General features: G+C 34.1%; 1 protein-coding gene across 1 annotated transcript in view; it reads left to right on the forward strand.

Annotated features, from left to right (window-relative positions):
• Positions 1-14515, forward strand: part of LOC145247851 (hemicentin-1-like) — a 303157-nt gene that overhangs the window by 243702 nt on the left and 44940 nt on the right. The gene's annotated exons all lie outside the window — the stretch shown is intronic.

Genomic DNA, 14515 nt, shown 5'->3' on the forward strand with positions numbered 1-14515 from the left:
GTTTTATCGTTATTTTCATGGCAGGTGCTCGTCTGAACTCCAATTCCTGGTCCCCCCTCGCCAATCTTTCACGAAAAACACCCGTCTAGCTGAATCCACTGTGAAAAATTTCCCCCACTCTATATCTGTGCCTAAATCAAAACGCGGATTTCATGAGCAAAGCTTCTTTCTTAGAACTGCACGCCTGTGGAACTCTGTTCCGTCTGCCTGCTTCCCTCCGGACTACAACTTGGATGTCTTCAAGTCTAATGTTAACAAATTCCTAATGAACCGCCCCCCTGATTAAACACTTCATAAAATCTCCTCACTAACGTGATGTACTTACAATAACCCTTATCCCTGAGTGGCTTCCGGGCCTTGATAAGTGGTGATCACTGTGTAAAAAAAAAAAAAAAAAATATCCTGTGTGATAAGTCTGATACAACATGACTCGGTTTACACGTCAATATCATGCCCTCCTGGCTAAACAACATACATACGATTTATACCTTTATTATCTGTCTGTTAAAAGAACAATATCTCACATCCACATGTTACGTCTTAATATATCATTTCCTCAAATATAAATCAATATACAACATTGTGAGCTGTGCGAAATAACCAAGGTGGAGCAAGTTCTGCCACTACGATTAAAAGGTGTCGCTAAAGAAACATATTGGCAGCTTCCGGAAGAACAATGGAATAATATTGAGGAAATCAAACGTGCCCTTGTAAAAACCTACGAAACAGACTCATTTGCAGTCTTCAAGCGTACACCACTCGCCGCCTTTGCCTGTGGACGAGTTCCTGACAGACTTGCAACTGTCAATCCATTAATCTGATCGAACTTTTGTGGCAATATTTTTAGTAATTTAAAGAAGGTAAAACCACAAAATTTGGACGATTACATTTATAACAATAGATGACAAGAACGAACCAATCAGAAGCCAGAATTACATTCTAAAATACATTGACTTTCTTTGAAATTTTCAGTGATAACTTTCCGTCTTGATACGAGGAAACCAATACATTTTACTGATCGTGACTGGTTCTGTTGCTTCAAACAACTATTTTTATTATTACGTTTTCTGAAGTTTTGAGATGAGGATTAATTGTTCGTATTATTTGGATTCTTCAAACTACTGTTCTCATCTTGAGTGTTATTTTCACAATGAAACATTGAGAAAATAACACTCAGCTCCTACATCTGTCCCATTGCTACAATGTTGCAGCCCTGTTCCTGTTTTACAAATATTTTAATGAAATGTGTTCTGATGAACTCTTTGCACTTGTGCCCCTCGACGTACATATCCCCGACAAACCCACTTGGCAGCAAAATCACACCCCTGCAGTGTTAAGATCCCTAAATGCCAAAAAGCTTTCTACTCTAATAGTTTCTTCCTTCAAACAGCTAGACTTTGGAATTCTTTTCCTGCTACCTGTTTCCCTGACTGTACTGATATGCAGAAGTTTAAATGTAATGTAAACCAACATCTTGTTAATCTTTTCTAAGCACGGTCCCAAATAGTAGCCCTTTACATCCAAGTGACAACATGCCTTGTTTGGGATGAATGTGAGTAATAAAAAAATGTCCAATGAATCCAAATAATACGAACTATTTTTAATATTTTCAACTTATTTCATTTGGATTATTTTTCAATTACAAGAATGACTTTCAGTTCTTTCATATATATATATATATATATATATATATATATATATATATATATATATATATATATACAACATTTTTTTTTCTTTTTGCACCTCACAAACAGAATAAACATCGCTATTATAAACCATGGTTCAGTTTTTCACATCAGCCTTTAGATTCTCTCTCAATCCACACACCTCTAACATAGCATCTTTTCTGCAACGGATTCATGGAGGATTTGCGACCATCTCATCCCCAAAAATAGAATTTGATAAATTTTTTATTTCAAAATATCTTTTCTGTATATCAAAAGCTAACTAAGAACTAACATATGGTAGCGAATAACGCTGGAGTGCTGATTCGGATTGACTTTTGAAATCACTACTGTGTATTGGGTACAATATACTAATCAATAGAAAATTGATTATTATAATAAATACGAAATCTGCATAAATTAAAATATAATATTTAAGCGTATAATTCAACAAGTTCTACATATTAAGTTTTCTCGGTCATTTATTACTTTTCAAAGGGTATCCATTACAATAGAGAGTGTGTCGATTACATGAACCATGTAAGTTGTCCAAAAGTTTTTTAGTGTAAATATCTGATGATTACGTGACTAAATATACAGCAATAACATAATTTTTCAGACTTGTTAGTTGCAATGCGAAACAATATTGTAATGGATACGTTTTTTAAAAGTAATAAATAACCAACTGAGAAAACTTGATATTTCGAACTTGGAGAATTATTATATTACACTATATATGCTCTCGAACCCAATAAAAAGACATTCATTGAGCTTTGACTTTTTTCAAAATTAATATAAAAAGATCTCTTTTTAATCATAAAAAAAATATTTATGAGAAAGATTTTTTAATCCATACGAATGGTGTATACAAATCGAATACGTTTCAAGTAAATGATTTACCTATATATAGGCGTATTTTACGACCGGGCAACGCCGGGCCGCGCCTGCTATTACACGTATACATCTTCTATTGCAGCCCACCCACAAAATGAATATCGATATTGTAAACTATGTTTTTTGTTTTTTGTTTTTTCACGTCAGCCTTTAGATTCTCTCTCAGTCCACACGCGCCCAATATAATGTTCATAATCACGTGGAAATTTCTCATTTTTTTCGCAACGGATGCAGGATGGATTTGCGACCATGTCATCCTCACAAATAAAATTTGATAACATTTTTATTTCCAAACATTATATCTGTATATTAAAAGTTAAGTAAAACTAACATAGTTTTTTTACACGACTATAATAAATATGCAACATGTTTTGTTTTATTTAAATCGGATTCTTTTATCAAAAGTTTATATTAAATTGCTGCCCCCCCCCCCTGCCACGATACCACTTTATCTTGACGAGCCGCGCCTGCTTTTAAACATGAAAGAAACATAAAAATTTGTTTCTCCGTTTCTTCCTAAGATATTTGATATTAGCAATATCCTGAGTTAACAAATTTTATTTCACTTTCAGTATTTTACTGCAGTGTTGAATCTTTTTGTAATCTGCATTTCCCATGAACACACACACACACACACACACACACACACACACACACACAAACAGATATATACTAGCAGTTCAGCCCGGCTTTGTCGGGCCCTATGTACTGTTCATAACTTTATGTACATATGTATATATATATTAAAACGTTTGACTCATGTCCACATCTAAAACTTCTAGTGTTTAAACCCAAAATTGGCGGAAGAGTTACGTAGAGTCTGCAAAAGTCAACTCTTTCAACTTGGACCTCTTGCCAGCCAAAATTTTGCCCAGAAACTGATTACAAAGCTTGCTGCATGTCTGAATACCCTTTATGGAAAATTTCAATATTTAGACCCAAAATAAACTGAATAGTTTGCTAGAGACCGCAAAGATCAAATCATTTGAACTTTGACTTCTTGGCAGCCAAATTTTCTGCCAAAAACCGATTAAAATGTTTCCCTTATGTCTGAATATACTTTATATAAATTTTCAAATGTTTAGACCAAAAATTGCCGAGTAATTTGGTAGAGATCGCAGAAGTAATTTTTTTTTTACTTTGACCCTTAACATTTATTGTTTTGTGCTCAAATCAAATTAAAAAGTTAGATCCATGTCCAAGTAATCCACATCTAAGATTTCAAGTGTTTAGACTCAAAATTAGCAGAGGAGTATGGTAGAGTTTTCAAAGGTCAAATCGTTGACAAATTTCTGGCTGAAAACCGATTAAAAAGATTTTCCCAAATCTCAATACCCCTTATGTCAAATCTCGAGTCTGCAGATTGAAAATTGACAGAGTAGTTTGGTAGGGAAATGTACAAACACACACATACCCGTACACAGACAATTTCACTTTTATAGATATATAGATAATCTGTCTGAGGATGACGGAAATGTTCCAGTCGAAAGCGCTCGCTATACAAAAATAAAAACATATGGATCCAACTTATACAACTTTGATAAAAATATAAAAAGAAAAATTTGGAGATTGGAAAAAAAATAAAATAATCAGCAAAAACTTCCGCGCATTTTAACATTTGCCTTAACGAGAATATGCTGCCTACACGATATATATATATATATATATATATATATATATCTATATATAGTCATCCACATACAGTACTGTTTCACTGTTTCGCAGCTCATCAGTGCGGCTAGACAGGCAACTGCCTCAAGCCAGGATCAAAACCCGACCTCCAAATGACAGTGAAATCTTCATGAAGCCGACTCCTCCAGGGTGAATGTCGTTTCAAGTACAAGTAGTAAGTACTCCAAATGACAGTCAAGGTTTCTCACCATTACGCTATACAGCTGCTGCGAGAGTAATGAATTTACGATGTTTTGACATCGTCCATATATATATATTGATGTAATAACATCCCTTCATAGATGAAATGAATTATGGATATATTGACCCTCTCACGTGACTGAGGCAGAAGGAAAAAAGACAGGAAGAGAATAAGAAAATATGTCGAGTAACTCTAATGTCACATGTATTCCCTTGTAAACAAACCCCTTTGTCTTTCACACATAACCCCGTGTTTCTTGCCGTATTCTTATTTAAAGTAAGGATATAACAAATAGCGACAGGATTCAAATTCACAAAAAGGAAACTTTAAGCCAAAAAGATATTGGACTATGAATGCAAAAAATACTGCACAAAAAATTCAACTACTGAAAAAAAGAAAAGGCTAAGACACACACAAAAAGTAAGTTTGTTTTTTAATTCAATCTGTTACGGTCCTACTGAAAAAAAGAAGAGAAATTGATATTTTACGAAGCATTGAAAAGAACAATTTTCTCGGAAAAAAAAGTTGTTTATTTCCAAATTATTTTTATTGTATAAGGAAAAGAACATTTTTTCTCGAAACGGAAGAAAGTTGTCTATTTCAAATTTCTTTTGTTTCATAAGAAGAAAAATACGGCGGAAAGGGACGCACGTATGTATATTGCTGCTATTGGTTCGGTGTCAATTTTGTGTGTGTGACCCCCTCCAAAAACCTTGTCTATAAAAGAAGATGATTTTTTGTGGTTTAAAAAAAAGCTACTCAGTGACTTTATTTAATATTTTGCAGGTACTGTTAACCTTCTGTTTTATTACTGTGTTGAAAAAAAGAAAAAAAAGTTCTCCAACATGAAACAATTAGCCGAATTTACAAAAACTATACAATTAGCACTGGCGACCCAACAAAGCCAGATGGAATTTTTACAAAAAGAACAGTTAAAACAAAATGAAGTATTAAAAACAATATTAATGAAACAAGAAGAAAAAAGGTTTGTCGGTTCACTTCAGAAGGAATTGCTAATTCGCTGACAGAATTTTTATATGAACCAACTAATGGCTTAACGTTTCCAGCATATTATCGTAGATACAAAAATATTTTTTCCAAACGATGTCAGGCCTGGTCGGATGAAGAAAAAATTATTTTACTGTTGCAAAAACTGGGTTCTCATGAAAATATCAAGTATACCAATTATATACTGCCAAGGAACCCGAAGATATTTCTTTTAAAGAGACTATAGAAATTTTATCAAACATTTTCGGGTAACGGGATAGCTTATTTTATACTCGTTATAGGTGTTTAAATATTTTGAAACAAGATGATGAAGACTTTATCGCCTATGCTGAGAGCGTAAATGCTCAATGTGAGTTATTTAAGTTGAAAGACCTAAAAGGTGACATGCTTGACATTTGTGCAATGGTTAACATCCTCAAAGGATAAAGCGATTCGTTCTAGGATATTATCCATTATGAACCAAGACATAGAAATAACCTTACAGAAAGTTACTGAGGAATGCCAGAAACTGTTAAATTTAAAACAGGATAATACTAGTATCGAAGAGAAAAATGTTGACAAAATACAAAACAAAGGGTAAAGTAAGGTGACCACTATGTAAAAAAATACTGTAAGACGTGTGGAGGAAAGAATCACTTCACAAAAGAGTGCTACTTCAAAAACAAAATATGCTATAAGTGCGGGCATAAAGAACACAAGTCAACAGTATGCAAAAAGGAGAAATACTGTAAGCCTGAAATAAAGACTATTGATTCTAAAAAAGAGCCCATGTATGGTAAAATAAAAGGAAATATATTGAAGTTAGAATTAATGGCCGGAAAGTAAACTGTCTTTTGGATACTGGAAATGACATATCCTTAATTGATAAAACAACATGGAAGAAAATTGGTTCTCCAAAGCTGCAAAATACAAAGAAAATTGCCAGAGGAATGTCTGGAAATAGATTAAAATTTAAGGGTGAATTTTATACCCTGAATGAAAATACGGTAAAATCTAAAATGTATGTGATACCCGGAAAAAATTCTAATCTATTCGGTATAGATTTGATGATACGTTTCAATTTATGGGAGAAACCAATAAACTCATTTTGCAAAAGAGTAAATTTGACAGGATCTGAGTTCCAAACTGCCAGGAAGATTTGTTGGGGATTTGAAGAAGAATTTTAAAAATGTATCTTCTGAAGGTCTGGGTTGCTGCACTAAAACGGAAGTGAAATTTGAACTGAAAGATGAAGCGAAACCGGTGTTTAAACCCAAAAGGAAGGTTCTGTATTCAGCATTAGAAACAATCGAGAAAGAATTAAATAGACTCAAAGAAATCGAAATAATAAAAAAAAAAGTGGATAGGCACAGTTTATGTGAAAAATAAAAATAACAAAATCAGGGTATGTGGAGATTTTTCGACGGGACTGAATGATTCCTTAAAATATCCACTTCCTACCCCTGAGGAAATATTTTCTAAGTTAAATGGAGGAAAAATTTTCACAAAAATTGACTTATCAGAAGCATATTTACAGGTCAAAGTCCACGAAGATTATTCTAAATACCTGACAATGAATACTCATAAAGAATTATTTTCCCTAAAACGATTGCCGTTTGGGTTAAAAGTCGCATCAAATTCATTCCAACAAATTATGGATGCCATGCTAGCAGGCTTGGATTTTGCAATGGCTTATTTAGACGACATTTTGATAAGAAGCGAAAATGTTGAAGAACATAAAAACCATATTCGGAAGGTATTCGAAAAAATAGAAGACTACGGATTTAAAGTGGATCTCGAAAAATGTCATTTTGGTATAGACAAGATTGAATATTTGGGACAAATAATTGATTGGAAAGGTAGAAGACCTAACTCAAATAGAACAGAAGCAATTAGAGACATGCCTAGACCAGACAATGTAGTGAAGTTACAGTCATTCTTGGGTCTAGCAAACTACTATAATTCTTATATCACAAATATGCACAAACTAAGAGCACCATTAAATGAATTATTGAAGAAGAATAAAAATGGCTCTGGACAAAAGAATGTGAGGAAGCATTCCAAAAAATTAAAAGATGTTTGTTATCGGATCTTGCATTAACACATTACGATCCGAAAAAGGATTTAATTGTAGCGGCAGATGTGAGTCAATACGGTTTAGGAGCGGTGCTTCTACACAGAATAGAAGATGGATCTACTAAACCAATTTCTCACGGCTTGATGGTTTTATTACCAGCTGAAAGAAAGTACAGTCAGATCGAAAAAGAGGGTCTGGCGATTGTGTATGCCGTGAGAAAGTTTCATAGATTCATTCATGGAAGATCTTTCGTCTTGGTAATGGATCAAAACCATTACTATCGACTTTTGGTTAAAAAAAAGGGATTCCTACTCATACGGCAAATAGATTACAAAGATGGAGTATTATTTTGCTCAATTACGATTTCAAAATGAAACACCTAGCATCTAGTAAAATTGCACGTGCAGATGGTTTGTTGAGATTGATCCCCAGTAAACCTGAATTTGAAGAAACTGTTTGGAATTGCAGAATGCAAAATAGAAAAGAAGAATGTAATTATTGATGGTTACAATTCCAGGAATGTCGATTTATGACTATATAAGCGAAAAATAAATGATAGAAAACAGAAGAGAGCAGACCGACAGCGGCGAGCGTGATTGACATCTTGATACCTCTTCGTCAGCGAGTCATGCACGTCTCTCTCTCTCTCTCTCTCTCTCTCTCTCTCTCTCTCTCTCTCTCTGTCGATGAACTAGAAGCTTAATTGTAAATAAAACTTATACTTTGAAATTCGTCTCTGTGTTGATTTGAGAATAGCGACAAAAAATCGTCAGTGTGTATATATTATATAAATTATATATACATTCAACAACGCAACATTAGTAATGCTGCTATTATTATTATTATTATTATTATTATTATTATTATTATTATTATGCCGTCACATGCCATGAAGTGACAGTAAAAACCTTTAAAAAACAATGACCACTATAGATGACAGTGCCCGACATTTGAATACACGTGATTTAGTGTCCGCCCCTGTCAATAAGAGACAGTAACTACAGTCGATTTCACTTGTCACAGTCGATAATTGTAGAGGAAGCCAGTGCCCATCAGTAAATGCAAATAACCACCTAAATTTAATTTCGGAGTAATCCAATGGAGGCCAATACTGGTCATGGCCGCCAGTGATCGACAGTGTACGCCGGGAACCAATAGCGTCAGTTGTAAAGGCAGCCAAGGTCTACCAGTAAACACAAGGAACCACCTCAATACAGCACTAACTGTCAGTGACCACAGGCGTCTAATGAGAGCTAGTGGATGCCAGTGCCTGACAGTAACCGACAGTTGAAAACAAACGATTTCAATTAGGAGTATTCTAATGGAGGCTGACACTGATCATAGTTCCAGTTGCAAAGGCAGCCAGTGCCCAACAGTAGACGCCAGTGCCAGCCAACACCTGCAAGTAATAGCTCCAAACCAGCACTAATCGTCAAATAAACACCAGTGTGGCTTCTGCTGTCATTGTCAGTGGAAGTCAGATGATTTCATTTTGGCCAACGATCACCAGTGCCCACTATTATCCAGGGCCGGAAGTGGCCCTTACTAACAACCATAGTTTAATTTGTTTTCAGGGATTGGGGATCCTTTACCAAATCTGTTCTGACTTTGTGTCATACTTCAACTGCTCAATGCCAGTATATATATATATATATATATATATATATATATATATATATATATATATATATATATATAACTACTTCATTTACTTACATAAAATTAATATACGAAAGTATAGATTTATGTGTAAACTTTAAGTATTTACTTCAAAACTGCTCAATACATAGGTAGAGCTAGTTAGTAATTTATAAAATATATATGTCGATTAAGCTACAAACGCTGAATATTCAGTGTAGCTTAATCGACATATATATTTTATAAATTAATATATATATATATATATATATATATATATATATATATATATATATAAATATAACACGGAAATTACATAATTGTCGATGCAATAATTTATTTCAATGTTTCCGTGTTATATTTTTATGTTATTGCTCTGTTTACCACATTGAGCTCTCATACCCGGATTTCCTCCTGGAATTATTCCATTATAACACTATATATATATATATATATATATATATATATATATATATATATATATATATATATATATAGTAGAAATGGTAATTAATAAAAACCTGAAGAAAGTGCTCAATACTTTTGTAGAGCAAATATGCGTTTTATTTTTTTATTACCGTTTTTTTTCTGTTTAGTTACATTATTGCTTCAGCTACGTGACCATTTTTTGGCCGTTATATAGCCTCCTCAGACTTTAAAAAAAGTTTGTTTATGATGGAATGAAGGAATGAATGATGTCAGGGGAGGGGTGCGAGGAAAGCGGAAAGAGAGAAAAGAGAGAAGGTGGGAGGCGGGGTGCTTGGTCGGTCGGTAATGCTTTAGTTTTGGAGTTCAAGAATATTAGGTGGTTGTGGGGGGTCTGGGAAGTTCATCTCTGGTGTGGCTAAGGATATAGGGATATATGGAGAGGAGAGGGAGATATGTAGGGGTAAGAAGAGGTGGGTTACTTTAAATTTCGGGTTCTAAGGTTTAGGTTGTTGGCGTCTCGTTAGTGAGATGATTTCTTCGTAAGTATGTCTTGGCCTGTTGGGTGTTTGTTTAGGCTGGGAGGCGGGGGGGGTCTATATATATATATATATATATATATATATATATATATATATATATATATAGGAAACAATAAGATTGGAAAATGAAGTCACAAAAACTATATATTGGTGAATATAAAATAGTTCATTTATTTAATAAAGGTGTACAAACATTTAGTTGGTGGATAGAGGGGACTCTTTAGGCCAAGGTGTTTCGACGCCTAATGCTTCTCTATATATTAGTACAAAATATAGTAATAGCAAGCAAGCTACATCAAAACTTTTGTATCTCGCTGGAAGAGAGCTCACCAGGTTTGATTTTTTGTCAAATTAAACCTGTATACAGCATAATCACGTTGACACACTGGTTACTATCAGATCACCGAAGTTAAGCAACGTTGAGCCTGGTCAGTACTAAAATGGGTGACCATTTGGAAATTCTAGGTTCTGTATATGCTCTCTGCTTATCTCGGCATTGTTTCCAGTAACCCTGGACTTCTCCTTGCCATTGGACTCAGGAAAGGTGTGGTTGGTGACTGCGCAACTCTTGCCTCACAATTTCACGCACAGCTATCTTTACAGGAGGTGTTCATTGTCTTTTGAAACTGAACGGAGGCTTCCAAACCTGTTGAAATCTCATGAAGAGAAACATAGACGTGTCTGTATAGCTTGCTTGCTATAAGTATACTTTGTCACTGGAAGCTTACGACCTTGACTGTCATATTTAAAAATGTGCTTACATCCACACATGTCGTGGCTTAAGTTTCACCTCATGGGTTGGTCAGATTAGTATACTAGCCATAATGGGTTTTGTTTGTTTTTGTTGGGTTTTTTTTACTGGTTACCATTTCCTGTTTTGGTGCTATGAATCCCAGATGGTCGGCCGCTGAAAGATGAGCTTTCCAATATTTTCAGACAAACCTAAAAATAGATCAGTGGCTTGTTTCTTAGACAGCACATCCTCATTCAACTAGAAATGCAGTAAAATTAGAAATAAAATAGACATTTTGCAAAAGTTATAGGCCATTGACTAAGAATGAGTGCTTTATGCCAAATGGGTGATTGAATATGGCTAAATTTGTACTAATTTTTACATCAAATACTAATCCCTATTAATCTCTAAATGTGTATCAAGCGGATATAATACTTTGTTCGCTGCACCCCATCGTAATAAAGGTCCATACAAAATTGCAGCCCAATTAAACCAGTAATTTTCAAGAAAACTTCAAAAGTAAATGTAGTATTGTAGTTATTAATCCCTATTAATACTTTACTGTGCATCAAACGTATACCATAATACTTAGTTCTCTGCACCTCATCATAGCAAAGATTCATACAAAATTTCAGCCATCGGCCAAGTAGTTTCCGAGAAAAAATTAAACGGACAGGCAGACAAAAAAGACAAAGAGAAATATAATATAGATGTTCCAATATTTTTATTTTTGTACATGAAATCATAGCATTTGACATATTTGACAATATGTCAAATTTGTACATGCAATCATTGCATTTGACATATTTGACAATATGTCAAATTCGTACATGAAATCATTGCATTTGACATATTTGACAATGTCAAATTTGTACATGAAATCATTGCATTTGACATATTTGACAATATGTCAAATTTGTACATGAAATCATTGCATTTGACATATTTGACAATATGTCAAATTTGTACATGAAATCATTGCATTTGACATATTTGACAATATGTCAAATTTGTACATGAAATCATTGCATTTGACATATTTGACAATATGTCAAATTTGTACATGAAATCATAGCATTTGACATATTTGAAAATATGTCAAATTTGTACATGAAATCATCGCATTTGACATATTGTCAAATATGTGCTTTAAAGAGAAAACATTTATCAATTTTTTTTCAATAAAAAATTGATAAATGTTCACTAAGATATTTTTATTTTAATAAATTTTTTTATTATTTATGTTTTTTATGCTTCTTGATTTATTTTAGACAAAAAACGATTTTAGATTTATGCAGAGAGATCAAATAAATTCATAAGTCGAACTCATTTAAGGTTAAAAAGACGAAATATTTTCGTTTGATAATTATTGGTGTCCCGTTGCTTCTACTTTATTTCAATATTATCATTTCAGCCTGGTGTTGCCCGGGTGTTTGGGGGTGTATGTTGAGCGGTCAATTTTTTTAACTTTGACTCCTATTATGACCCCTTAACATTTATTGTTTTGGGCTCAAATCAAGTTATTAAGTTAGATCCATGTCCAAGGAATCTATATTTAAAATTTCAAGGATTTATACCCAAAATTGTCGGAGAAGTTTGGTAGAGTTCTCAAAGGTCAAATCGTTAAACTTTGATCCATTAACAGCCAAATTTCTGTCCGAAAACTGATCACAAAGATTTTCCCAAATCTCAGTACCCTGTATATCAAATTTCGAGTCTGTAGACTAAAAAGTGACAGAGTTATTGCGTAGGAAAATGTACACACACACACGTTCACTTTTATATATATATATATATATATATATATATATATATATATATATATATATATAGAGAGAGAGAGAGAGAGAGAGAGAGAGTATGATAATATTTTTAGAACTGTGTTCTAAACGTTGCTTGACTTCTTAAATACAAGTTGACTTTGGGTTTACGTATATTAGATTAACTAAGTATTTTCATTTAAGGTGTTCGACTCCAGTTACAATATTTCATACAATTGTGGTTTCGAAGTTCGTAGTAGACAGCATTTTCGTTTTTGCTTATTTTTTAGAGTTTTTGTGTTGTAAATATCGCCTGAATTTTATTTATTTTTTTTATTTTTTTACATCGTATAATCACCCCTCGTCAAAGCCTGGAGGCCACTCAAGGATAAGAGTTAATTCTGCTTATGGAATTTTCGCTTGGATTTAGGCATAGGTAGAGAGTAAGAAGATAGTTGTTGTAACTAGTCGAGTGTTTGCCACGAAAGACTTTCCAGGTGGAACCATACAGTGGAGCTCAGTCGAGCACCTGCTATGAAAATAACGGTTGAGCAAAAATGGCTCACGACATCTCTTTTATGAAGCAGAGGCTGCGGAGTAAAGAAAAGGACATATCCTACCAGATTTCAAAATCGGTTTTGTTCCTTTTTGCCACAGCAGGAAAGGATGCTCTGAGCAGCTCCTCCTCAGATGTGGCAAAAGTACTTCATCCTAGGACGTACTTGAATATTATACAGGTAGAAGATACATCAGCAGTGAAATATCTTCTGGAGCAGTAGAATGATCCAACCATTTCTCCAGCAATCTTAGCAACAGATTTGATGTATGTGTTCCACTTCAGATCAGGAGTGAAAGTCAGTCTCAGAAGCTTGTTAAAACATGGTGCTTCCCCAAAACGAGAGCCATTCATTTCAATTGGCGTCAGATGGTGGTCAGATGGGGGTTAGAGCATTAATGATGGAAAGAAAAAAAGCTTGGTTTTAGATGTATTAAAATTAACTAGTCACCTTTTCCCCCATTGCACCACATACTCCATGTCAAAAGAAAGAGAGAGAATCAGAAATATTTTGGTTATTACCGGCCTTTGAAGTATTGCCATAAATGGTAGTGCCGTTTGCATAAATGTCTATGAGTGATTTAAGAATGTGATTTAGAAGATCATTGATGAAGATCAGGAAAAGAGTTGGGCCCAGGATGGAACCATAAGGAGCGCCAGCATTAATCCTATTAGCTTCTGATTTCAGCCCATCGATTGATGAGGTTCTCTAAGCATTTTTCCCTTAAGGTAACATTTAAACAGGTTTGTAAGGATGGGAGTTAGTTCCAGTTGAATTTTTTTGAGCACTATGATTGGGATACTGTCAGGGTCAGTTTCTTTACTAGAATAAAGGTTTTTGATAAGTTTGGCAACATCATGCACAGATATTTGTATGTCACATAGCATATTTTCAGTTACAGGAGGAAATATGGGACATAGGTGGCAAAATAGAAGAAGCGAGAATGTATCCACATGCATTTTCTACTCTTCATTAACAAAACATAAAACAAAGAAAACAACTAAATATTGTACTTAATATAATTTCAATTGGCTTTTTTAGGGAAAGAATAACGACAGGTTCCCCTCCCACTATTATTCCCACTTGCTCACTAAATATAATACAGCAATATTAATAAACACAACTTTATTGTTTCCTGATAACGCTGAGTAGAATAACAGTTTCTACTACCTTCCTACACCCAGCCTCACTGATAAAATATAAGGCAATATTTGTGAGGAGGGCTCACAGCACTGCCAAATGTACGATTCAAATCAACTTAAGAGAAACGATGTTGATAATGTCAATTTATTTGTTACCAGACAACACCAGGTAAAACAAAAGTTTCTGCTGTCCTTCCCATCACTTAATAATATTGGTAG

Source organism: Euprymna scolopes, chromosome 26 (genome assembly GCF_053919585.1).
Source record: "Euprymna scolopes isolate OS-2025 chromosome 26, ASM5391958v1, whole genome shotgun sequence".
Classification (NCBI taxonomy): Eukaryota; Metazoa; Mollusca; class Cephalopoda; order Sepiida; family Sepiolidae; genus Euprymna; species Euprymna scolopes.